At 47.6% G+C, this 25,448-nt stretch overlaps 1 protein-coding gene across 2 annotated transcripts in view; it reads right to left on the reverse strand.

Moving 5' to 3' along the window:
* Positions 1–25,448, reverse strand: part of LOC123771011 (tripartite motif-containing protein 59-like) — a 166,397-nt gene that overhangs the window by 123,516 nt on the left and 17,433 nt on the right. The window lies entirely within an intron of this gene.

Raw genomic sequence — 25,448 nt, forward strand, 5'->3', positions numbered from 1 at the left:
CGTATCCCAGAGCAGAGCTAACATTTCTGACAGGGTTAAACATATTCCAAAGCTGGGCTAACATTTCTGACATACAGTGACACCTCGGCTTACAAATGCCCCTATTTACAAACTTTTCAGGTTAAGAGCCCAATTTCTTCAGAAAATTTGAATCGGGTTACGGGCTTTGCATCGGGAAATGAGTTTGTTGATACGTGTATGACCAATCTAGCGCACGGTGGCACAGCGGTCGTGCCTCAGTTTACCAGTGGCTCCCGCCTAGTGACAATCCCGCCCGAATTCTTTGTAAAGAATTTCAGTGTTTTTTTTATTTTTGGGTATTTGAACATAAAAGTAAGTATTATATATCTTCCCATGGGTCCCAAGAAAGTCAGTGGTAAGGTTCAACCTAAGAAAATAGTTGTGAGTAGAGGATGTCCCTTCCTCATTAAGAAAGTGGTCAAGTATGGGAAGAACTGCAAAGTTTTGTTAAAAAAACTCACCCAGATAAAGCTGTAGCAGGCTGTTGCATTGACCTTTTAACCACTGAACTGCACAACATGCCTGCAGGCGCTTGACGGGGGGGCGGTCAACGCGACTCTAGGATCTTATATTTTTAGCATATGATTCAAAACTCCCGCGGCTACGTGGGGTTCACATCATCTTCCTCAGGGCTCTTGTAAACAGACGTCATTAAAAAAAAAATTGTGGGCAACATTCCTGGTTGTGAGAGCCTCAGTACTGAGTGAGCAACCAAGGCTGGCACACGCAGCACGAGCTCACAGCACTGCTGTTCAGCTTGTGACCACAGCATTGCCTAATAATATCAAAATATATATGTGACTGGTATTATTTAGCCATGATAGTATTACAGAAGAGCCTGAGTGTAATAATGACTGTGTACAATGATCAAATCAGTGAATCAATGCTGTTCACGATGTTCACAGCGCTAACCACAGCACCACAGCATTATTTCGTCCATCTAGGAATCTTCAAACGACTTCTTATGTTCCTTTACAAAATAAACTTGTGGTCAATTATTCATTTACAGGATTTAGTGTCTAGCATTGTGATAATAGCAAGATTGTGGTGATAATTAGCGTTGTGCTTAGTATTGTGGGAGGAGGAATTTTGGTGAGGGAGGAAGGGAATAGAGGTAGCCTCACTGTGTGGCAGCCACTCTTGTTTTGCTCACCATACTAGCTTAGTGGTGCGCTATGGTGAACACATATGTACATAGGTATATGCAATGTGTGCATATAGTGTAATAACAGCAACAGGAGTATGTTGGGAGGAGCCATTTTGGTGAGGGAGTTGGCATTGTACTCATAGCGTCGTCGTCTGCTGTGTGACAATTGTCAATTGTCATGTAGTGTATGGCGACCACTGTGCTGTTTCGACACAATACCAGCTTAGTTGTATAGTTATGGTGAACAAAACATGTAGATAGGTATACATAACATGTGTAAATAGTGTAATAAAAACAATAACAGTATGGTGGGAGGAGGAATGATGGTGAGTGTGATGTTGGAGGAGTGAGGGAGGACTGGCTGGGTGTGGCAGCTCACACTCTCGGAGTTCTGAGTGTGTTGATGGTGAGTGAATATAGTGTGTGACAGTGTACAGTGTGTAAATATAAATAAATGAACATGAAACATTGGATATATGAGCAATATATGTGAACACATGTGTGATGCATGTAACAGTGTCTTGGGATAGTACGGATGTTCTACTACCATAAAATTGTGTACGTGTTAATTATACATAGGATTGGCAAGAAAAAACAAAACAAATGTATTTGGAACTGTGTGCAAAAAATGAACAAAAATATATTTGTGGCAACTGGCGCATCTTGAACCTGGCGGGTGACCCCCAATTGATGATGTTACAGGCCATTTTGAGGATCCCATTGAGGCCAAAGTAAATACAATTTTGAGTTTATTTTTACATTTCTGTAATCAGGGAAGGGTTTTTAACAGATTAAAAATAAATACAAAATTCATGGGCATTTATTTCCTACGCACGGTGCCATATTTGGAGGCCGAACAGCCCAGTGCTTACATGACAATGTGATGTCTTACTACAGACAAGTGTTAAAATGTAGAGAAATACAAGTGTATTTAGACAGATTCTTAGTAAGACAAGCAAGCTGTGAGCCAAAAGCAGGTCCTAGTAGAATGCAAGCAAAACGTGCCAGAGAGTGTGTACCCCAGAGAAGTCAACAAGAGTTATCAGTAAAGGTAATAACTTGTACATTAGTACTGATGATTTGGGTGAATTAGGTATAAAATTTACTTTGAAGTAAATTTTTGGGGGAGTCTGGAACGGATTAATTCAATTTCCATTATTTCTTACGAGGCAAATTTTGTTAATATTCTGACAAACATCACAGAGCTGGGTTAATATTCTGACAAACATCACAGAGCTGGGTTAATATTCTGACAAACATCACAGAGCTGGGTTAATATTCTGACAAACATCACAGGGTTGGGTTAATAACCTGACAAACATCACAGAGCTGGGTTAATATTCTGACAAACATCCCAGAGCTGGGTTAATATTCTGACAAACATCACAGAGCTGGGTTAATATTCTGACAAACATCACAGAGCTGGGTTAATATTCTGACAAGTAAGTAAGTAATTATCAAAAGAAGGCACCAAACCGGGAAGGCTATGTAGCACCATCAAATACGCAAAATAATCAGAGGGCGCTAAATATCACCAAGGATGCCAATACGAGAACAAAAACGCATAAGGCGAACGATATCAAAAGTATCCGAGTCACCAAGAATTCTATCGAGGGACAGGTGACCGCGAGGGGCGGTCGGAAAGCAAGACACACGCTCGTCCTGGAAGTCAGGACATTCAAGAAGGACATGCACGACCGTAAGAGGGACAATGCAACTAGGACAATAAGGAGCAGGGCGGCGCTCCAAGTGACCATGGGTTAAGCGAGTATGGCCAATACGCAACCTCGCCAGAGCTGTTTCCCACCGCCGGTTACGGTGGAAGGAGGACGGCCACGAGGAAACACAACATTTAAGAGTACGTAGCTTGTTACCAGTAACAGACAACCAAGAAGCCTGCCAACGGGTAAGGACTGAGGAATGGATAACCGGGTAAAAGTCGGAATACGGAATGCCTTTACGAGAGATGGGACAAGAGCGGACAGCTTCCTTAGCGGCAGCATCCGCACGCTCATTTAAAGACACGCCAATATGGCTGGGAACCCAACAAAACTCAACCGACTTAAATTTACTGTGAACGAGAAACAGCCAATGCTGGATCTCGACAACTACTGGATGAACTGGATTAAAGCACCCGAGAGCCATGAGGGCACTACGAGAGTCAACAACAACCACAAAGGAAGACTGACAACGAGAAAGCAGGACACGAAGAGCATAGAGAATAGCATAAAGTTCCGCTGTAAAGATGCTAGTCTCCGGAGGCAAGCGACACATATAAGTGCGATCAGGAAAAACAACAGAGTAGCCAACACCGTCCGCTGACTTAGACCCATCGGTGAAGACAGAAACGGAGCGGGAGTGAGAAGAAAAGTGCTCGAGGAAAAGGCGTTTTAGAACCGTAGGAGGGGTAAAAGCTTTAGTGATACGAGTCAAGGATGTACAAAACCGCGGAAGAGGGACCCTCCACGGGGGCAAAGAAGGAACAACACGAAGAGAAACATCAGAAATACGAACGGAAAGAGAATCCTGTAGGCGAGATAACCGGACAGAAAGAGGGAGGTGGTGAAGAGGAACAGGAACCGCAGGAGGGGTAAAAGTTAAAGCACGACAGAGGCGAGAGGAAGGATGTTGCAAGGACCGCGCAAGATAGCGAAGACAGTAGCGATCACGGCGGTCCTGGAGAGACAGGAAGCCAGTGTCAACATACAAGCTAAGGACGGGAGTCGAACGAAAGGCACCAGAACTGAAGCGCAACCCAGTATGGTGCAAAGCATCAAGACGGCGAAGAGTAGAAGGAGAAGCAGACGAGTAAGCAGGGCAACCATAATCGAGCTTAGACAGGACGAGAGAGGAATGTAAAGCAAGGAGAGTGCGCCTATCTGCCCCCCAAGAAGTATGGGACAAGACCCGAAGGAGGGTAAGGGCCTTAGAGCACTCAACACGGAGGTAAGAGATATGGGGAGACCAAGACAAACGAGTGTCAAGGAATAACCCCAAAAGCTTCGCGGAATCTTTGTATTCAAGGGGATGACCATAAAGTGACAAAGAGGGACGAAGAACAACCCGTTTCCGCGTAAAAGTCATGGCACAAGTCTTAGAAGTAGAGAACTTGAAGCCATGACCTGTGGCCCAAGACGACACGGCATCAATTGCAAGTTGAAGCCGGCGCTGAAGGAGAGGCGAATCATCACCCTGACAGCAAAGGGTAAGATCATCAACATAGAGAGCGGAGAAGACACCAGAAGGAAGAGAGGAAAGAAGACCATTGAGGGCAACCAGAAAAAGAGTAGTGCTCAGAACACTACCCTGGGGCACACCTTCGTATTGCCGAAAAGAGGCAGAGAGAGCGGTACCAAGGCGCACCCGAAAGGAACGACGGGAGAGGAAGCTGCGGAGAAAGAGAGGGAGATGACCACGAAGGCCAAAAGAATGAAGTTGAGATAGGATATGATAACGCCAAGTGGTGTCGTAAGCCTTTTCTAGGTCAAAAAGGACGGCAACAACGGAGGTCTTTGCAGCAAAAGCAGTACGAATATAGACCTCCAAGTTCACCAGGACATCTGTCGTGCTGCGGCACTTGCGGAAACCAAATTGAGAAGGGGAGAGGAGGTGATGGTGTTCCAGGAACCACATCAGACGAACGTTAACCATACGTTCAAAGAGTTTGCAGACACAACTTGTGAGAGCAATAGGGCGAAAGTCCTTAGGGGAAGTACCCAGAGACCCCGGTTTGCGAACAGGGAGGACAACGGCATCGAGCCAGTCCTCAGGGACTGACGACGACTCCCAGATCCGATTATACAGACTCAGTAAATACTGAGACGTGCTCGGAGGGAGATGGCGAAGCATCTCATAATGAATACCATCGGAGCCCGCCGCCGTAGAACCGCAGAGGGCCAGGGCAGAACGAAGTTCAGAGAGAGAGAAGGGATCATTATAGGGAAGCTGAAGATGAGTGCAGAAATCTAAAGGACGAGACTCAAGGACAGGTTTACGAAGAAGGAAAGATTGGGGAAGATGAAGACCAGAGCTAACAGAAGAAAAGTGGGAACCCAGTTCGGAAGCGACCTGCAACGGGTCCGCCACAAGAGTATCATGGAGGTGAAGGACCGGTGAAACATCGGGAACGAACTTACCCGCTATCTTGCGGATACGCTTCCAGATCTGGGCCAGAGGGGTTTCGGACGTAATTGTCGAGACATAAGATGCCCAACATTCACGTTTAGCCGTACGGATGGCCCTACGGGCCACCGCACTCGCTTTCCGAAAGAAAAGAAAAGAATCGGTCGTCTGCCTACGGCGGTGCTTCTTCCAGGCTGCACGCTTACAGCGGACAGCCCGAGCACAGTCCGCATTCCACCAGGGAACGCACTTCCGTGGACCCCGAGAGGAAGAGCGAGGAATAGAGCGGAGGGCAGCGTCGAAGACAGTGTCATGAAAAAGGAGGAGAGCGCGAGAGAGGGGCAGAAGGGAGAGGTCAGAGAGAGTAGCACTGAGGGAAAATAGGGTCCAGTCCGCCTTAGCAAACTGCCACCTAGGGAAAGAGAGGGAAGGGCGAAAAGAGAAAAAGGAAACAAGGATGGGGAAATGATCACTTCCATGGAGGTCATCAAGAACCTGCCACGTGAAATCTAAGTAAAGAGAAGAAGAGCAGAGAGAAAGATCAAGACAAGAAAGGGTGCGAGTTCGAGAGTCCAAATGAGTGGGCTCACCAGAATTCAGAAGAGACAGGGAAGAAGAGAGGAGAAACGGCTCAAGGAGGCGACCCCGGGTATTCGTCAGAACGTCACCCCAAAGAGAATGACGACAATTGAAGTCACCCAGCAGGAGCACAGGCTCCGGCAAGGAGTCTAGGAGGTGTTGCAAATCAGGAAGAGAGAGCGGGACACTCGGGGGGAGATAAATGGAACAAACTGTGTACCATTTCCCCACAAAGATACGAGCAGCAGAACAATGGAGAGGCAAAGGAAAAAGTAAAGGAACAAAGGGAACATCAGCCCGAATCAAGAGAGCAGAAGAATTAGAAGCCCCAGTAATGGCTGGGGGGGGGGAGAGAAAGGAATAGCCACGAAAACGACCAGGACGAGCACCAAGCATTGGCTCCTGGAGACAGACACAAAGGGGCGAAAAACCGCGAAACCAGAAGTTGGAGTTCGAGGAAATTGGCGTAATAACCTCGAACGTTCCATTGAAGAATGGACAACGACGAGAAGAGAAAGGACAAAAACAGAGAACAAGGAAGAAACAAAGGCGAAAGACCAACAGAGCACGTTAAAGAATATCAGGGTCGGGATCAGGGTCAGCAAAGTCAGGGTTAGGGGGCATGGGTAAACTGAGCAAAGACGGAGGGAAGGAAACGGGAGAACAGATCAGAGGTGGGCGGGCAGGGTCCGGAGGAGGAGGAGGAGGAGGAGGAGGAGGAGGAGGAGGAGGAGGAGACAACGGAGAGGAGCAGTCAAGGACAGCAGCAGGAAGAGGGGGAGTAGAAAGAGAGGAGCGCACCCCAGCAAGAGCAGCAACCGAAAGGGAAGCAGGGGCCAAAGAAACCTCCATAGCAGGAACAGGGGGCGCAAGCACTGAAACGGGAGGGGAAGGAGCAACAGAGCCAGAAGGAGGAGCTGAGGAAGAAAGCGAAGCCTTCTTACCCGCCGGGGAAGAGGAAGGAGAGGAGCCAGGCTTACGCTTCTGACTTAAAGAGACCGGTGTCCCAGCAACTACGTACCGGGCAACGGATTCCAGTGTCTCAACAGGAGAAGCCGAACGAGAGCACACACGACGGCCGTTAGGAGAGCGATGGACATCCGCCCGCACCGACAGGCGGCGGGGAGAGCCGATAGATGGAGGAAGAGGATGGGAAGGAGGATCGGAGGGGGACGAGGAAGAAGACACAGAAGACACGACAGACCGGGTAGAAGGAAGGGGAACCCCAGACAGAGGACCAGGAGGAGGATCCTTCGGGAGAGAACCCAAAGGGACAGAGGAGGGGGCAGTGGGCGCATCAGGGTCCAAGGCCCGGAAACGGTTGTGAGTCTGAGGAAGGCGGGAAGGACGAGGAGAGGAAGAGCGCAACACGCGAGCATAAGAGACATTAGCATAAGGCGGGAGCCGGCGAACCTGGCGCCTCGCCTCAGGAAAAGATAAACGCTCCCGGTGCTTCAAGTTGAGGACGGCTGCCTCAAGCTTGTAATGGACACACGCACGGGAGAAGGTAGGATGGGCCTCACCGCAGTTGAGGCAACGAGCCTGGGGAGAAGCGCGCTCCGACTTAGAGTGACCTTCGCCACCACACAAAGGACAGAGAGAGACAGTCCCGGAGCAGCGGAGGGCACCATGCCCAAACCTCCAGCACTTGTTGCAGAGCCGAGGAGAAGGAATGTACTCCTGGACAGAGCACCTGGCACCAGCAAGAATGACAGAGGGTGGAAGGGTCCTACCATCAAAGGTAATCTTCACAACCCGGAGGGGTTGACGGCGACTACCACGAGGGGGACGAGTAAACGTGTCCACCTGGAGAATAGAGTGGCCCTGGGCAGCGAGGATATGTCGAATATCGTCGTGGCAGTCGCGCAGGTCCCGAACACCGGTCGCAACATGGGGCGGGAGCAAAATAGTGCCAACACTGGCATTCAACTGAACGTTCTTCGAGACCCGAACGGGGGTCTCGCCAAGGCAGGATAAGGCAGCCAAGCGGGAAGCAGCATCCTGAGAAGGAGCAGCAACGACACGTGTACCGAGACGAGTGGGGTTGAAAGTAATGGAGGCATCCACGGAATCAATGAGATGTCGATGGAGGGAGAAATCGTCAGGAGGCGCAGAATCAAGAGGGAGGAGATCAAAATATTTGGCCCACGAAGCGGGACCAAACAAGGCTTGATAGGTAGCAGAACTGGAAGGAATCGAGCGAGGGCGGCCGTGACGAGGACGGCGGTGAGAACCCCCAGAGAGAGAGGGGTTAAAAGGCGCAGTAGTTACAACTAGAGAAGGAGCCGCGCCAGGGGACGAGGTAGTCACCACTGGGGGCTTGGGGCTCGACCCAACCTCAGAGGAGGGAGGGGAGCCAGAGGAAGGAGTCAGAGAGGCCAAAGGAGGAGCAAGGTCGGGGCCCAATGCAGCGGAGGCTACAGAGCCCGGTCTTCCAATACGGACCGACTCGGGGGCTTGGTCGCCCACCCCACGAGCCTGAGAAGGTAAACCAGAAGAAGCCGAAGCAGGGGTAATCATCTTGACGAAAGAAAGAATTCACTCACGAATGTGCCCCCACACCCACCATGGAGCCACAATTAGAGGCAGGACACCCAACAAGAAGCTATCGCCGATCTTGTCGGGGCCTCCTAGGGGTGCGTCGCGAGTATACGCCCCACAAACGCCACCTTAAGAAACCGACAGTCCGTCGAGATCGGGTTCAGTGACGAAGTGGGGATTGACAATAAAAGGTTCCCCTCGCTCTCGACGTCGGGTACTGCAGTTCTACGGGTGCATGAGTATGCCTCCTCAAGCACCCGGGCGTCAAAATAGAAGAGGTCCAAGGGAAGAACCAGAACGAGCAAAAGGTCGGTAGGAAACGGCAAGCAGATAGGAGAAGAGGGGGGAGAAAAACGAAACAGAAGGAAAAGGAAAAGATGCCCAGCAGAATTGGAGAGGACGGCAGCAGGAGCACAAGGCTAGAAAAGGACAGAGGACTGTCCCAAGGAGCATCACACTCCGGCAGCCGCCCACTAAGCCCCCACACGGCGACAACGAGCTGAGCGGGGAGGGGTAATATTCTGACAAACATCACAGGGCTGGGTTAATATTCTGACAAACATCACAGGGCTGGGATAATATTCTGACAAACATCACAGAGCTGGGTTAATATTCTGACAAACATCACAGAGCTGGGTTAATAACCTGACAAACATCACAGGGCTGGGTTAATAACCTGACAAACATCACAGAGCTGGGTTAATAACCTGACAAACATCACAGAGCTGGGTTAATAACCTGACAAACATCACAGGGCTGGGTTAATAACCTGACAAACATCACAGAGCTGGGTTAATATTCTGACAAACATCACAGAGCTGGGTTAATAACCTGACAAACATCACAGGGCTGGGTTAATAACCTGACAAACATCACAGAGCTGGGTTAATAACCTGACAAACATCACAGAGCTGGGTTAATATTCTGACAAACATCACAGGGCTGGGTTAATATTCTGACAAACATCACAGAGCTGGGTTAATATTCTGACAAACATCACAGAGCTGGGTTAATATTCTGACAAACATCCCAGAGCACAACAGTTCAGTACTGAACATACAAACTTATGAACAGAGAAGAATGACAGACAATCCTGGGAATTAGGAACCTCGCTGATGAAGACATTAAAAACTTTCTTTGAGTTCTTTACAAAGGTTAAGAATAAGAAGGGACAAGACTCAGGTACACAAAGGTTAAGAATAAGAAGGGACAAGACTCAGGTATACAAAGGTTAAGAATAAGAAGGGACAAGACTCAGGTATACAAATGTTAAGAATAAGAAGAGACAAGACTCAGGTATACAAATGTTACGAGTAAAGGGAGACAAGACTCAGGTACACAAAGGTTACGAGTAAGGGGAGACAAGACTCAGGTACACAAAGGTTACGAGTAAGGGGAGACAAGACTCAGGTACACAAAGGTTACGAGTAAGGGGAGACAAGACTCAGGTACACAAAGGTTACGAGTAAGGGGAGACAAGACTCAGGTACACAAAGGTTACGAGTAAGGGGAGACAAGACTCAGGTACACAAAGGTTACGAGTAAAGGGAGACAAGACTCAGGTACACAAAGGTTACGAGTAAGGGGAGACAAGACTCAGGTACACAAAGGTTACGAGTAAAGGGAGACAAGACTCAGGTACACAAAGGTTACGAGTAAGGGGAGACAAGACTCGGGTACACAAAGGTTACGAATAAAGGGAGACAAGACTCAGGTACACAAAGGTTACGAGTAAGGGGAGACAAGACTCGGGTACACAAAGGTTACGAATAAAGGGAGACAAGACTCAGGTACACAAAGGTTACGAGTAAGGGGAGACAAGACTCGGGTACACAAAGGTTACGAATAAAGGGAGACAAGACTCGGGTATATTAATCTGCCCGAAACGCTGCGCGTGCTAGTGGCTTTACAAGACTGTAATTACCATATTTGTATCCTCACATTCCTTATGTACATTCTTGTATATGCATAAATAAATAAATAAATAAATAAATAAATAAATAAATAAATACACTCACCAACACAGGTTTTGGTTTTTCTCTCCATTTTCCTTCATTTCTCATTTACGAACGTACATGATAACTGACGGGTCTCGTCCTCAAGGGGTTCGGAAACCAAGTGGTGCGCTATATAAGTATCTACATGTTTTATTCACCATAACTGTACAACTAAGCTGGTATGGTGCCCAAAGAGCATAGTGTCCACCCTACATAGCATGACAAGTCATGCAGATGATGCCTCTCCCTCACCAAAATGACTCCTCCCAACATACTCCTTTAGTTGTTATTACACTAATACACACATTATATATAAGTATGTACATTTGTCTTCACCACAGAGAACCACTGAGCTGGTATGGTGAGTGCAGACAATAACAGGTGACCACACAGTTAGCAAACAACGTTATCTCCCTCCCTCAGCATTACTCCTCCCACAATACTACGCACAGAGCTAATTATCACAACAATCCTGCTATTATCAGAATCCTGGTCATTTTTATCAGTCAGGGGTCTTCTGTAATACTATCATTGCTAAATAATACCAGTTACATGTATATTTTTACATTTTTAGGCGATGCTGTAGTTACAAGCTGAACAGCAATGGTGTTAGCTCATGCTGCATGCGCCAGCCTTGGTTGCTCAGTCAGTACTGAGGCTCTCACACCTTGCAATGTTGCACACAATTTTTCTTTTAAATGGAGTCTGTTTACAAGAGCCCTGAGGAAGCAGATATAAACCCCGTGTAGCCGCGGGACTTTTAAATCTTGCGCGGTAATCCAACACATCAATAGCTCTGGTGCACAATTCTGCGATAGTTACTCACCACAGCTATTGTTGTGTTGCGCAGTTTAAGAGTTAATATGCAATACAGCATGTGAAGTTAGGTAGGTAGTAATGAATTCATAAGTGTTTCATGTTCTCAAGACAACAGGAATCAACAAAAACTCCATGATTTGCTCATCATCAGTTCTGCTGATCTGTCTGAAGAACAAGAAGGTGAGAACTGCTCCAGTGTAGTGCATGAACTGATTACAACAGAAACAAACTTTAATGATAATATTAAATCTATCAGAATAGACAAAGAACAATCACCATAGCATCAGAGAGATGCTCACTAAGCTAGCTTATCCCAATGATAAGTAAGACCTTATTCAATTAACTGCAAATATAAAACCAGCCCTTATATTAACCCTTAAATGGGGCAATACATACATATACGATGGGAGTAACTGTCGCAGAATGGCACACATCGTACATTTACGATTGAGGGTCTAGCACATGATTTTAAATGCCCCGCAAGGGATAGGGACAATTATAGTCCAGCCAGGATTGATAGTAAACAGACTCCATCTTGGAAAAAAATTGTGGATAACATTCCTGTGAGAGCCTCAGTAATGAGTGAGCAACCAAGGCTGGTGCATGCAGCATAAGCTAACAGCACCGCTGTTCGGCTTGTGAACACAGCATCAATTAAATATGTAACAATATCAGGCAATGCAATGGTATATCGCAATGGTTCACACATTTTATTATATAAATATATCACACTACACACTATTGAATAATATTACTGCAAAAAATTAAGAAAAAATAAACCAAAAACATTGAAATATATAGGTAATAATATATTTGTGGCAACTCCCGCCTGACAGCTCAGGTGGAGCAGACCTCCTCCAATGCTTGCTCTGTCAACGCCTCTTTTTTGCCAGACTTCCTTGCCCTATTGCGGCCAAAATATGCCATCTACAGTTTTTTTTATTATGTGTCTTGTGTTCAGGGAACAAAAGTTAACACTTTTATCAGACAAAAATATTTTGGATTTTTTTTTCTTGCGCCTGGCGGTGTTGAAGGCATTAACCACTGTGATGCGCCGAGTTTATTGTGAACTTCCCCTGTCCACATAAAATCAAGTGTTCCCCCAAAATCCTTTTTTCTTCGTAAAATGATAAATTCCCTTCCCTGAACATGTCTACGTAAAAATAAATACCAAATTCCATTCACTTTGGCTGTGGGGACGTGAACAAGGTGTGCTGTGACGTCATCAGGGCCTGGTCGCCCGTGCGTGACACGCCCAGACACAGTCGCACAGGCCATTCAAGTACAGGGTGTTGCCACAAATATATTTTCAATTATTTGTTCTATGTTTTTCCAATGCTGTTTTATTTTTTTAAATGTATATGATGCATATTTGTGTCCTTTACAATATGTATACAGTAGAACGTTCATAATGTTCCATAGAACTGTGATACACGTGTCAGTAATGTGTCCACAATAAATGTTTATTGTCGCAATATTACTTGTTAAAAATTCACTAAAATTACAATATGTACAGTTTCACATACTATTTACACAGTAACACACTGTATTACACACTCAGTACTTCGGAAGTGAGTAATAATAAACGAAGTGGTCCATGATACACAGCGAGACTTCGTTCTCGTTGCACCAGGTACAGATAGATTTTCGCTTCATGTTTCTTCGTTTTGTGTGCTTGCAAATAACACACTCATGTACACTCTTAGCTTTAGTACCTGTAGGTGGTATGTAGTCAAGCTTGTAAAGCGTAAGGTAGTCTTGAAAAGATTATAGGAAAAGATCAATTTGTAAGATGGTCTTGAAAAGATCGCTTTGTAAGTTCCCACATAGGAAGAGATTCAGCCAGCCTCGAAGAGTGTCCATCAGTCTGGAAGAGATTCAGCCAGCCTCAAAGAGTGTCCATCAGTCAGGAAGAGATTCAGCTATTCTTGAAAATATCTATGGAAAACACCACCATGGAAACTGCTAACACTGTTCATCTATGCTACTTGTATCAGATGCATCATCACTGAACACAGAAAACGATTCATCTATATAAATTGGAAATAGCACAGGTGAGCAAGGATGGCGCTCTGAGCTACAACGGGATACGCTCGCTGTATCGTCCTCATAGGTGCTGTATCACTTGCATTCAACCTTTGTGTTAGGTCCTTATTGCGCCTAGCTTCACCAATATTATGACCCTTATGTTCTTCAAATAAGGTTTGAATTTCACCAACAGAGCGCGATCTTTCAACACTGAGTCAGACAGGTGTTTGGGAGCCAGAGGTGCGTGCGCCACCCATGGTTGCACACTCAGTACTAACCCAGCCAGCAGCTCTAGGGCATTCTGGGAATTTGTTCTAAGATGACTGCCTCTCACTGGAGGAACTAAGAGTACATTTCGTACACAACCAACCATGCACACATTTAGAATAGGTACGAAAAAATAAAAAAAAGTTTTCTCGTTTGGCGCAGTTTCCCAGTGACCGAGAATACTCGGTTGGCGCAGTTCAGTGGTTAAGGCCCAGAGCAGCACAAGTGTTAATGAGTGCCTAACCAAGCAGCGCTGATCCTCTACAGACTGCATCATAATCACAAACAAAACCCAAATCTTATCAAGCAGTGCTACACCAGGAATGGAACGATCATTGCTAAGAAAGAACAGGCAAAAATATGAAATAAAAAATGGCCAACAATTATTGGCTTTCTTTGTTGATTGTGGCATAGCTGAAAGCCAGCAAACTTACATTGTCATTGCTGCAAGTAATACATGAGTGACAAAGCCTACCCAGCTTAACCATATTTAACACTACACTGCGCAACACGCCTTGAGATCTCATAGGTATAGCGCATCATTCATAACTCTTACGGCTACATGGGGTTCACAACAGCTTCCTCAGGGCTCTCCTAAACAGACACCATTTAAAAAAAAAAAAGAAACGTGGGCAATATTCCGGGGTGTGAAGGCCTCAGTACTGAATGAGTAACCAAGGCTATCGCACACAGCATGAGCTAACAGCATTGCTGTTCAGATTGTGACCACAGCATCGCCTAAAAATGTCCAAATATATATATATCTAGTACAGTGGTACCTCGGAATGCGAGTGTCCCTGTATGCGAGTTTTTCGGAAGACGAGCAGGATTAACTCCAAAAATATGTCTCGGAAGGCGAAGGTTACCTCGGGACGCGAGTTTGTTGATACGTGTACAGGCCGACTGGCGCGTGGTGGCATGGCGATCGCGCCTCAGTTTACCAGTGTCTCGTGTCAAGTGACTATCCCACCTGAATTCTTCACAAGGATTTACAGTTTTTTATCGTTTTTTTGGCCATTTGAGCATAAAAGTTGTCATTATATATCTTGTCATGGGTCTCAAGAAAGCCATTGGTAAGGTTCAACCTAAGAAAATAGCTGTGAGTAGAGGCAGTAGAGGATGTCCCTTCTTGATTAAGAAAATGTGTGAAGTATGGGAAGAACTGCAAAGTTTTGTTGAAAAAACTCACCCAGATAAAGCTGTAGCAGGCCGTTGCATTGACCTTTTAAATGATAATGTGATGTCTTACTACAGACAAGTGTTAAAATGTAGGGAAAAACAAGTGTCATTAGATAAATTCTTAGTAAAACAAGCAAGTCCTAGTGGCATGCAGGCAAAATGTGCCACAGTGTGCATACCAGTGAAGTCCTCACTGCCTGATGTGATAATGGAAGGGGACTCCCCTTCCAAACAGTAACTCCTCTCTTCCTCCCACCTCCTCACCATCTTCCATACGCCTACAGCAATCAACAGCAAGGTAAGTAATAACTTGAACATAGTTTTGTAGGTTTATTTAGATGAATTAGGTATAAAAATTTAGTTTGATGTGGGGTTTTTGGGGTAGTCAGGAACGGATTAATTCATTTCCCTTTATTTCTTATGGGGAAATTAGCTTCGGAATGCGAGTTTTCGGAATACAAGGCGTCTCCAGGAACCAATTAAACTCTTAAACTGAGGTATGCCCGTATTATTTAGCCATGATAGTATTACAGAAGAGCCTGACTGATAAAGACTGTGTACAATGTTCAGATATCAGTGAATAAATGCTGTTCAAGATGCTCACAGCGCTAGCCACAGCACACTGCCATTATTACGTCCATCTAAAATTCTTCAAGCGACTTCTCATGTGTCATTATAAAATAAACATATGGAAAATTATTCATTTACATGATTTAGTGACCAGGATTCTAATAATAGCAGGATTGTGGTGAGAATTAGCGATGTGGGAGGAGGAGTATTGTTGTTGAGGGAGGGAGGGAGATAGCATTGTCTGCTGGCTGGCTGGCGTGTGGCAACATGTTATTGTCTGGAACCACGATACCAACTAAGTGGTTCGCTATGGTGAACATAAATATAGATACTTATATATAACGTGTGTATGGAGTGTAATAACAGCAAAAGGAGTTTGTTGGGAGGAACCATTTTGTTGAAGGAGTGGGTGAGGCTGTCATCTGATACCTGCTGTGTGACTTATAATGCAGTGGCCACTATGCTGTTTGGACACCATACCAACTTAGTTGTACAGTTATGGTGAATAAAACATGTAGATATTTATGTATAATGTGTGTATATTGTGTAATAACACCACAAACAGTATTGTTGTGGGAAAAATGTTAGTGCATCTGGTCTTGAACCAGTGAGGGAGGCAGCTTCAGCTGTGTGTGTGTGTGTGTGGTGCGACCTCTCTTATTGCCTGAACTCCTCATACCAGCTTAGTTGTACAGTAATGGGGAATAAAACATGTAGATATTTATGTATAATGTGTGTATATTGTGTAATAACACCACAAACAGTATTGTTGTGGGAAAAATGTTAGTGCATCTGGTCTTGAACCAGTGAGGGAGGCAGCTTCAGCTGTGTGTGTGTGTGTGTGTGGTGCGACCTCTCTTATTGCCTGAACTCCTCATACCAGCTTAGTTGTACAGTAATGGGGAATAAAACATGTAGATACTTATATATAACGTGTGTAAATAGTGTAATAAAACAATAACAGTATGGTGGGAGGAGGAATGTTGGTCAGTGGGTGTTGAAGGTGGGAGGGAGTCAGCCAGCAGACTGCTGCCTGCTGTGTCGCAGCCACTCTTGTTGTTTTGGGCTCACTGTGTCGCAGCCACTCTTGTTGTTTTGGGCTCACTGTGTCGCAGCCACTCTTGTTGTTTTGGGCTCACTGTGTCGCAGCCACTCTTGTTGTCTTGGGCTCACTGTGTCGCAGCCACTCTTGTTGTTTTGGGCTCACTGTGTCGCAGCCACTCTTGTTGTTTTGGGCTCACTGTGTCGCAGCCACTCTTGTTGTTTTGGGCTCACTGTGTCGCAGCCACTCTTGTTGTTTTGGGCTCACTGTGTCGCAGCCACTCTTGTTGTTTTGGGCTCACTGTGTCGCAGCCACTCTTGTTGTTAAGGGCTCACTGTGTCGCAGCCACTCTTGTTGTTTTGGGCTCACTGTGTCGCAGCCACTCTTGTTGTTTTGGGCTCACTATACCAACTTAATGGTTCGTTATGGTGAACACATATGTAGATAGGTATATACAATATGTGCATATAGTCTAATAACAGCAAAAACACTGTTTGATTGATCATAGAATATAATATACCTGTCACATATATGAGCCCCATAATTTTCAGCATAGCGATATTCCACACTTGAACTATATAAATTCCATAAATTACACACTTTTGAATAATATTACATAAAAAAACAGAGAAGAAATGAATGAGAAACATCAAAATAATTGTGAAACATTATATTCGCGGCAACTGCTGCCCCATGGGGTGGCGGGGCGTAATGACCTTGAACCCTTCATCGCTCAGCGCCCATAATTTGCTCAACTTCCCAGCTCCATCAAGGCTTAAGTATGTCACATACAATATATTTTTTTTAGTTTCCCATGATCAGAGACTGTATTGTAACAATATAAGAAAATAATTTTTGGAAAAGAATTTATTTTCTGCACATCAGGGGTTTGTCATATTTTAATGCAGAGCAGTGGTTAAAAAAACCAGCGTTGAATGTAATGAAACACCATTTTCTGGGTGAGACCCAGAGGCTCCCCGGAGCTATACCGGGCTGATGTGTATATATTAGACCGTGGGAACAGTCAATCGAAGGAGTTCTAGGACTACCAGGGACCAGAGCCAGAACCTGCCCCCCTCAAGAGAGGCACGAGGAGTAATGGCCTTAAGACACCCCCGTGTAATTGGAAGCAGTCTTTGTCTGCCATCTACCAGGTCAGGCACCCAGAAAGGTAGGAATTCCAAAACAAATTACTGCTGATCAAATAAATTGCAAACCAAAAGCCTAACTAGCAACAGAACTTCCCCAGTCAAAACCAAGGACAACAGTATGACGTCACCACAAACACCAAAACCAAGGACAACAGTATGACGTCACCACAAACACCAAAACCAAGGACAACAGTATGACGTCACCACAAACACCAAAACCAAGGACAACAGTATGACGTCACCACAAACACCGAGCATCCGTCTGCACAACCCCCCCCCCCCCCCCTCCCTGAGAGAGGGATGGAGGGGTCCCAGACTTCCGCACCGGCAACTCTCCCCAGTTCAGAGGCTTAGTATCAAAAACGCTAAAAAAACGCCAACCGGAGGGAGGGAGGGATGCCGGGGAGCCTCCGGGTCTCACCCAAAAAATGGCTTTTCATTACATTCAACGGTGATTTTCTGTGGAAAGCCCCTTCAGCTCCCCAGAGCTACCTAACCAAAGAAAAAGAAAAGAGGGACTTACCCGGGAGGCAGTCGTCACTCGCTCATCAACTCAAAGTCGAGACAACTGGCTGCAACCTGCGACCCAAGTATATACACGCCCGAGAAGGGCCAGGAACATTAACAAGATACCGTGCGGCCAAGACCCTGTTCGACCTCCAAAAGCCCTATGCCCGAATGTCAGCCCAGGACATATTCCCCAAAACAGCAGCCAAAGTCGTGAACTTACGAACGTCGTGGGCACGGGGAGAGACTGCAGGCTGACTGGACCAAATAATCCTGCGGATGACTTGGGAGACCCGCGCCCTGGAACAGAAATGAAGGGAAACCCGGATCCACCCAAAGAGCATCCCTTACCACAGAGGCTGTGGCGCGCAGGTAACGGCGAAGAACTGCAACCAGACACAAAACATCATGCACCCCCGGCCGAACCAACCAAGCATCAACAACCCAAGGACCCCTTCGGAAAGCAGCAGACTCATTCTTCGCCAGAAAAGAGGGAGAAGACTGCAAACGAACGAAACAACCACCATGACCGAAAGAGCAGAAACCCCTTCTCAGGAGGAGAGCATGAAGCTCCCCGATCTGAACCCCAGAGGCCAATACCAACAAGAAAAGAGCCTTAGAAAAACAGTCCTGAACCGAGGGGGGCCACCACAAGTCGAGGAGAAGAGAGAAAAGAGAGCACCCAGTCCAATGACCAGGACGGCTCAGGCGGCGCATGAACAGGCCGGAGGTGAAAGAACGCCCGAGAAAGCTTGCGGAACGGAGCAAAAGTGACATCCAGCCTAGGAGCTGTGTTGTTGATGTAAGGAGGTCCCTTTGATTATTCAGGGAAATTCACGGTACTTAATGCGAGCAAGCAATTGATTAGTTATAGCCTAATTATAAGAATTAGTGCCAGCTGTCCGCGTAGTGACGGTGTTTTATATTAACGTAAATTGTTTTGCTGAAGTAGTTGTGATTGCACACAGTAGTTCCTTGCAACTGTTGCAAGATTAGAGAGGGCAGTAATGTAGGTATACTTTAGTTGTTGCCAAACCGTGTGTCATTACTGTGTGGGTGCAGTAATTAACGTGTTGCAGAAGCTGCAACCGTATGTGGGCTGTGCATTTATGTCGTTATGCATGCCACTGTAAGTGTGACCTATGTAACCTGGGGTTACTTTGTATTCTTTAAGTTGTGTTGAGGACTTAAGGATTCAGTGAGTTAATTAATGGGAACTAACTTTATAAGGGGTTGCACATTACTTGATGAGTGTGAGAGCTGTTAAAGGTGAACAGTGCTGAGCTTGTTGAAATACGTTTCCGGTGCAATTAATTGTCCGTGTGACAACTAATTGACCACTCTAGCTAATTATGTAATTAGAATTCTCATCGTGAATTCACGTAGTGGTGAGGAACTGTCAGAGTCTGTCAGTATTTGTGTTAATGTAATTTGCTCGAGACTAATTACCTTTCTGGGGTATAACAATTAGTGGCTCATGTTAATTAGTGGAGTAATTAATGTCAGGGGTCTTGATGACTCGGTAAAGCGAAGTCATGGAGCTAGCATAACTCATTATATTAATCATATCCTGTCTGATGACAGTGGATTAAGATGCACTCTTGTTAATTAGTGGAGTAATTAACTCCTCGTCCGTGAATTCACAGTGTTTGATGAGACTTGCTTAGGCAGTGCGGAGTGAGACGTATTTATGTATGATTAATTATCGGTCCTAGTGACAGTTAATTAATTGCTCGGGGTTAATTAGGGTAATTAACACTCATTAAAGCAATTTTGACATAGACTGTTGAGAAGCTACCAAGTTAGGGTAGGCTTAGTTAACGTAACTCGATGGGGATTTAATTAGTTGTCCGTTTGACATTAATTAGGAATTACTCACTGAATACTTGCAAGGAGTCAAGTGTGATGTAATGTAAGAGACTTTGAGTTATTGTTAACAAGATGACTTGTGTTAAGTGAGACAAGTGTTTGTGATTAACGTAGAAGTACTTTGTTGCTGACTGCTGTGATCAGTCAATTAATGTAATTAATCACATAATCAATTTTGTAATTGATTAAATATGATCATCACTAAGCTACTAAGCAGGAGACACTGGTAAACCAGGAACCACGCGCTCGGTCGACCTATACGTGTATCGACAAACTTGCCAAGCGAGGCAGAGCTCGTATACCGAGTCAAATTTTTATGAAGAAACTGAGCTCGTAAGCCGAAATATTAGTAAAGAGGGGCATTCGTCAACCGAGGTTCCACTGTACTGTACAGTGCATCCTCACTCTTAACGAACCTCGCTCTAACGAATTCCCAGCTGGTTTGAATAAATTGCATTCGGTACTAAATGTTCAGTGGAATATACAAATATTCATCTGTGTTGTTCTACTGATGGTGTTGACCTAGACTGGCACGGCAAGGCTGGTGAGAGAATTGTGTACTGTACACACACTCTTCACATCGACCACTTCAATATCCGTATCACTAGTATCAGACATCTGTACAGTATTAGATCTTTTTCCAGATTCGAGTTATCAATATCATTGGCATGGTCATCTCCAAGCAATATGCCCTGTATTTCAACATCAGAGTGTTTTCTCAACATGGCCGAATGGGGACTGGGAGCTCAATGTGGATGTGTCCGACATGGTTGCTACAGTAAAAAACCAGCGTTGAATGTAATGAAACGCCATTTTCTGGGTGAGTCCCGGAGGCTCCCCGGAGCTATCCATTGCTGATATGGATACCCTAACTATTTTGCATCAATCGATGTGCATGGAGTTCTAGGCCTACTGGGGACCACGAGCCAGAACCTGGCCCCCTTCAGAGAGGCACGGGGAGCAATGGCCCATAGAAATGCACATGTGATTTGGAGCATTTTATATCTGCCATCGACCGGGACAGGCACCGAGAAAGGTACGTGCCACAAAATAAACCCCTATTCTAGTTAACAACAAAAATCGACAAACGAATGGACAGAACTCCCCCAGGAAAACGAACTAACAAGCATGACGTCACACGAGCCGCGCCGTATGTCTGCGCAGCTCCCCCCTCCCCGGGAGGGGGAAGGGGGTGCCCCAGACCCCCGTGCCGGCGAACCCCGCCCCAGTTCTGAGGCTGGATATCAAAACCGCGAAAAAAACGCCGACCAGAGGGCGGGAGGGTGCCGGGGAGCCTCCGGGACTCACCCAGAAAATGGCTTTTCATTACATTCAACGCTGGTTTTCTGGGGGGAGCCCCTACGGCTCCCCGGAGCTACTTCACCAAAAACTACCTAAGAAAACAAGGGGACATACCCGGGAGGCGGTCAGTGAACCACTCCTCAACACGAAGTCGAGACGACAACCCAAGGACCCCTTTGGGAAGCAGCAGGCACATCATTCACCAGAAAAAGGGAGAACGGCCGCAGACGAAGAAACCAATGACCACGACCATAGGAGCTAAAAACCACTGCACCTGAGAAAGCATGAAGCTCTGCCACACGACCCCCAGAGGCCAATGCAAACATAAAAAGAGAGCCGAGGCAAAGCAAACCTGACCCCAAGGAGCCACAACCACCATGGAGAAGAAAAACAGGAGAGCACCCTGTCCAAAGACCAGGACAGCACAGGCAGTGCATAAGCAGGCCGGAGGTGAAACAACGCACGAGACAGCCTGCGAAACGGCGCAGAAGGAACATCGATACCGAAAGCTAGCAGCAGAAACCAAGGTGCCAGACCCAGGAATGGCCTCAAGCGCCTCTACATCCTCCGCAAGCCAATCCTATGACAGCCCCAGGAGGGAAAAGAAAACGCAGGACCAAAACCAAAATGCCACAAGCGTGCAAGTCCACCGCCACAAGTGCAGCCGACAGGGAAGGAACCTACATAAGGAGCCGCCCCACACCAACATCCCGCAGAAGGGCAGGAGTGAAAAGACTTATTAAGAGGAGCAAAATCGCCCCCAGGAAAACAAGTAGCGCCGAGACAGCACAAAGAGAAGAGATATGCACAAAAGAACAAGAAGGTCAAACACCCAGAAGCTGCCAGGAATAGGACCCACAAGCTCAAGAAAGGACCAGAGGGAAGTAGCAAAATCGTCCCGAACCTTCGAGAACAAAAAGAAGCAAACACAAAGGACGAAGGCACAAAAACCCCATCGCACCCGAGACCAAAAGTCATGCAGAAACCCCAAGAAGAGGGGGACATGACGGAGAAGGCCCGTCCCGGAAAAAAGGGGCGAACACCGTAGAAAAGCACCCACCGACAGGACGAAAACAACGGGAACAATGGACAAGGAAACCGTGCCCAGGGAGGGGTCAACGTGCACGAAGCACGTGCGGAGAGGGGGAACGGAAAAACCCCACACCACAAAACCACACAGGCTTAAACCGAGCACCCAACTGAACCACAGGGACGGTAAAAGAAATGTGTGCAGTGTAACAGGCAATCGAAGGAACACATTAGGCAGCCCAACTTGGCCTGACCCCATACACACCCCCAAGAGCAGAGACGAGAGCGCCCATGAAGCACAGAATCCACTCGACAGGCAAACGACAGGGGAGAGGCGGAACCAAAGAGCCAGAACCCAATCCTGCAAGCACAAGGAGGCGAGCACAAAACACCCTTGACACAGGAAAACGTTCCACCGAACAGGCACCCCTACCATTGCACTGCGGAACAAGGTGGAGGCGGGGCCCCGAACTCAAGCAAGGTTAGACAATTAAAGGAGAAGGGCAGGAGGAGTACAGGCAGGAGCCGCCTCGGAAGGGAAAAGAGGCTACCCGCAGTCACCCGTGAACCGAGGAAGGAATCAGGTGGAGAGAACAAGAGCTGCCCAGTATGGGCTAATAGCCCTGCAGTAGGCACCTCGGGTGGTACGGTCCATGTTCTCAAGGACGTATGTACACCCATTCCTACTTCCAAAAACAAAAACAGCGTCAGGACGAAGGAGACGCCAAACCGCACCATCTCACCTGCAGAACATAGGCGCTGAAGGGACATGACGCAAGCTTTCGAGTCCGTAGCCTCCGGAGGCGGCCAGGGTGCCCATGCTGGAGAGGAGGGGAGCGGCGAAAGAGGCTCCCCACCCTAGATCGCAGGGAAAAACCACGTGACTTCCCCACAGCGGCACCCCAGAACACCCCCAAAGCCACGAGGAACGGATTGGATTAAGAAATGAGCGAGAGGCGAAGCCCCCCCTGAGAGAAAATGGATGCAGAACACATGTGCACACCGCCCGGAACCAAAACTAACTCCCACGGCGCATGCGCAGGACGCGAAAAAAAGTAGCCCAACAAGGCGAGAAGTAGCCCAATCAGTCGAGAAGTAGCCCAACAAGGCGAGAAGTAGCCCAACCGGCGACAAGCAGCCCAAAGCGGTTACAAAGAGCCCAAAACGGCTACAAAGAGCCCAAAACGGCTACAAGGAGCCCAAAGCGGTTACAAGGAACCCAAAACGGCTACAAGGAGCCCAAAACGGCTACAAGGAGCCCAAAACGGCTACAAGGAGCCCAAACGGCTACAAGGAGCCCAACCTGTCCAAAACAGAAGGAACCAGTATGGAGGCAAACTCCAGGACACACAGGAGGCAAGCCGCAAAGGGCAACCGCACCACAGGCGAAGAGATGCAGTTAGCCGAAAACCTCCGGAAGACGGAACCGAAGAAACCACGGGGACACGGAACTGAACCCGGGGAGGAGCAGAACCCAAGCCCAAATCGTACGCAGAGGGGGGGAAAGAAAACCCCACTCCTCGCAACAGTAAGCCCTGCTCAGAAGGACAGAAATCCAGGCGGGGCGCAATGGAGCCCAAGGCCCCCAAGGCCGCTCCTTCCCAACCCCAGGAGCCTCTACACTAGGCCCCGGGGCCGAGTCGACCTCCAAAGCCCCGGCCCCACAAGAAAAAGCCGGGGCAGCCGAGAGAGCTGGAAGAGAAGGGGCCCACTGGTTAAACCCCGGAGCATCGCCGGAGGAACAGACTCGAATGCCTCTGCAGCTACCCCGGACGGGGCAACCCCCGAAACTGCCCAAGTCTCAGAACCTCTAACCCCGCCCCAACCCCGAAGCCTGCAGATGCATAGGGACCGGAAGCAGGAGGGGAAAAAAGAAGCGGGGCGTGGAAGAACCAAGGCTGAAGCGACCAAAACCCCCAAGTCTGGGTCCCTACACAAGCGGGGCAGCATCGGGGCGTCCGGGGAAGCAACAAACCTGAGCGCGTTGCAACATCCTACCCAGCAACGCGCGAGCTGCCTGCACCCATGGGAATTCATCAGCAGACTGGGTGAATGGATTCACGAACAAGCAACAAAGCTCGCAGGACTCAAGGGTCGAATGTGTCACCGACCCAACAGGCAGCATGACGGAGGCAAAAACAAGGAGAGTCACCCTGAGACAAAGGGACAGAGCAACCCTCAACTCACACAAAGCGAGAGGGGACGCAAGGGTCTCCACTATCGGACCCGAGAGCCCCCGCGGGGTTTTCCAGGGCCCCTAGACTGGGTCTGCTAAGGGTTATCCCAGGCAGGGCACTGCTAACCGGTGCCCCAAACTACCAAGCAAACTGCTAAAGCTGAACCCACAGGACGTGTACACCCGTGAGGGCGAAGCAGGGGGTGCCACCACACAAACGAACCTAATATAAGGGGGGGGGGAACACAAGGCAGACCCTCCTACCAGGCAAAAACAAATATAAAAGAAAAACCACACAAGTGGACAACGTACCCAGAGGGAACAGAGCCGGCCGCTGTCATAGGTGAAAACTAGCTACGCAGTACCCTGCGCCCCACCAGTGCTATAACTACCACTTACCCCAAGGTAAACAAGGGAGTAAAACCCCCAAACACTCGGGGCGGCCAAACGCCAAGCAGCAAAAAGCCAACAGAGGTAGACCCAAGGTAGGAAGGCAACCCCAAGCCCCAAGGGCGGTACTTACAGGGCACTCAGGGATGGTGACCCTAAGCACAGGCAGCCCGAGTACCTGAGAATACTACTCCCAGCTCACACGACCACCGTAAGAGCAGCACTGAAAACAAGTCACAGCACTGAGACAAGACCGGAGCTGGAGCCACACGACCGTGCATTATCCCATCAGCCGAGGAACTGGGGCGGGGATCGCCGGTGCAGGGGTCTGGGGCTCCCCTTTCCCCCTCTTGGGGAGGGGGGAGCTGCGCAGACATGCGGCGCGGCTCGTGTGACGTCATGCTTGTTAGTTCGTTTTCCTGGGGGAGTTCTGTCCACTCGTTTGTCGATTTTTGTTGTTAACCAGAATAGGGGTTTGTTTTGTGGCACTTACCTTTCTGGGTGCCTGTCCCGGTCGATGGCAGATATAGAATGCTCCAAATCATAAGTGCATTTCTATGGGCCATTGCTCCCCGTGCCTCTGTGAGGGGGCCAGGTTCTGGCTCGTGGTCCGCGGTAGGCCTAGAACTCCACCCACATCGACTGATGCAAAATAGTTAGGGTATCCATATCAGCCATGGATAGCTCCGGGGAGCCGTAGGGGCCCTCCCCA

The sequence above is a fragment of the Procambarus clarkii genome, chromosome 14 (assembly GCF_040958095.1).
Source record: "Procambarus clarkii isolate CNS0578487 chromosome 14, FALCON_Pclarkii_2.0, whole genome shotgun sequence".
NCBI lineage: Eukaryota > Metazoa > Arthropoda > Malacostraca > Decapoda > Cambaridae > Procambarus > Procambarus clarkii.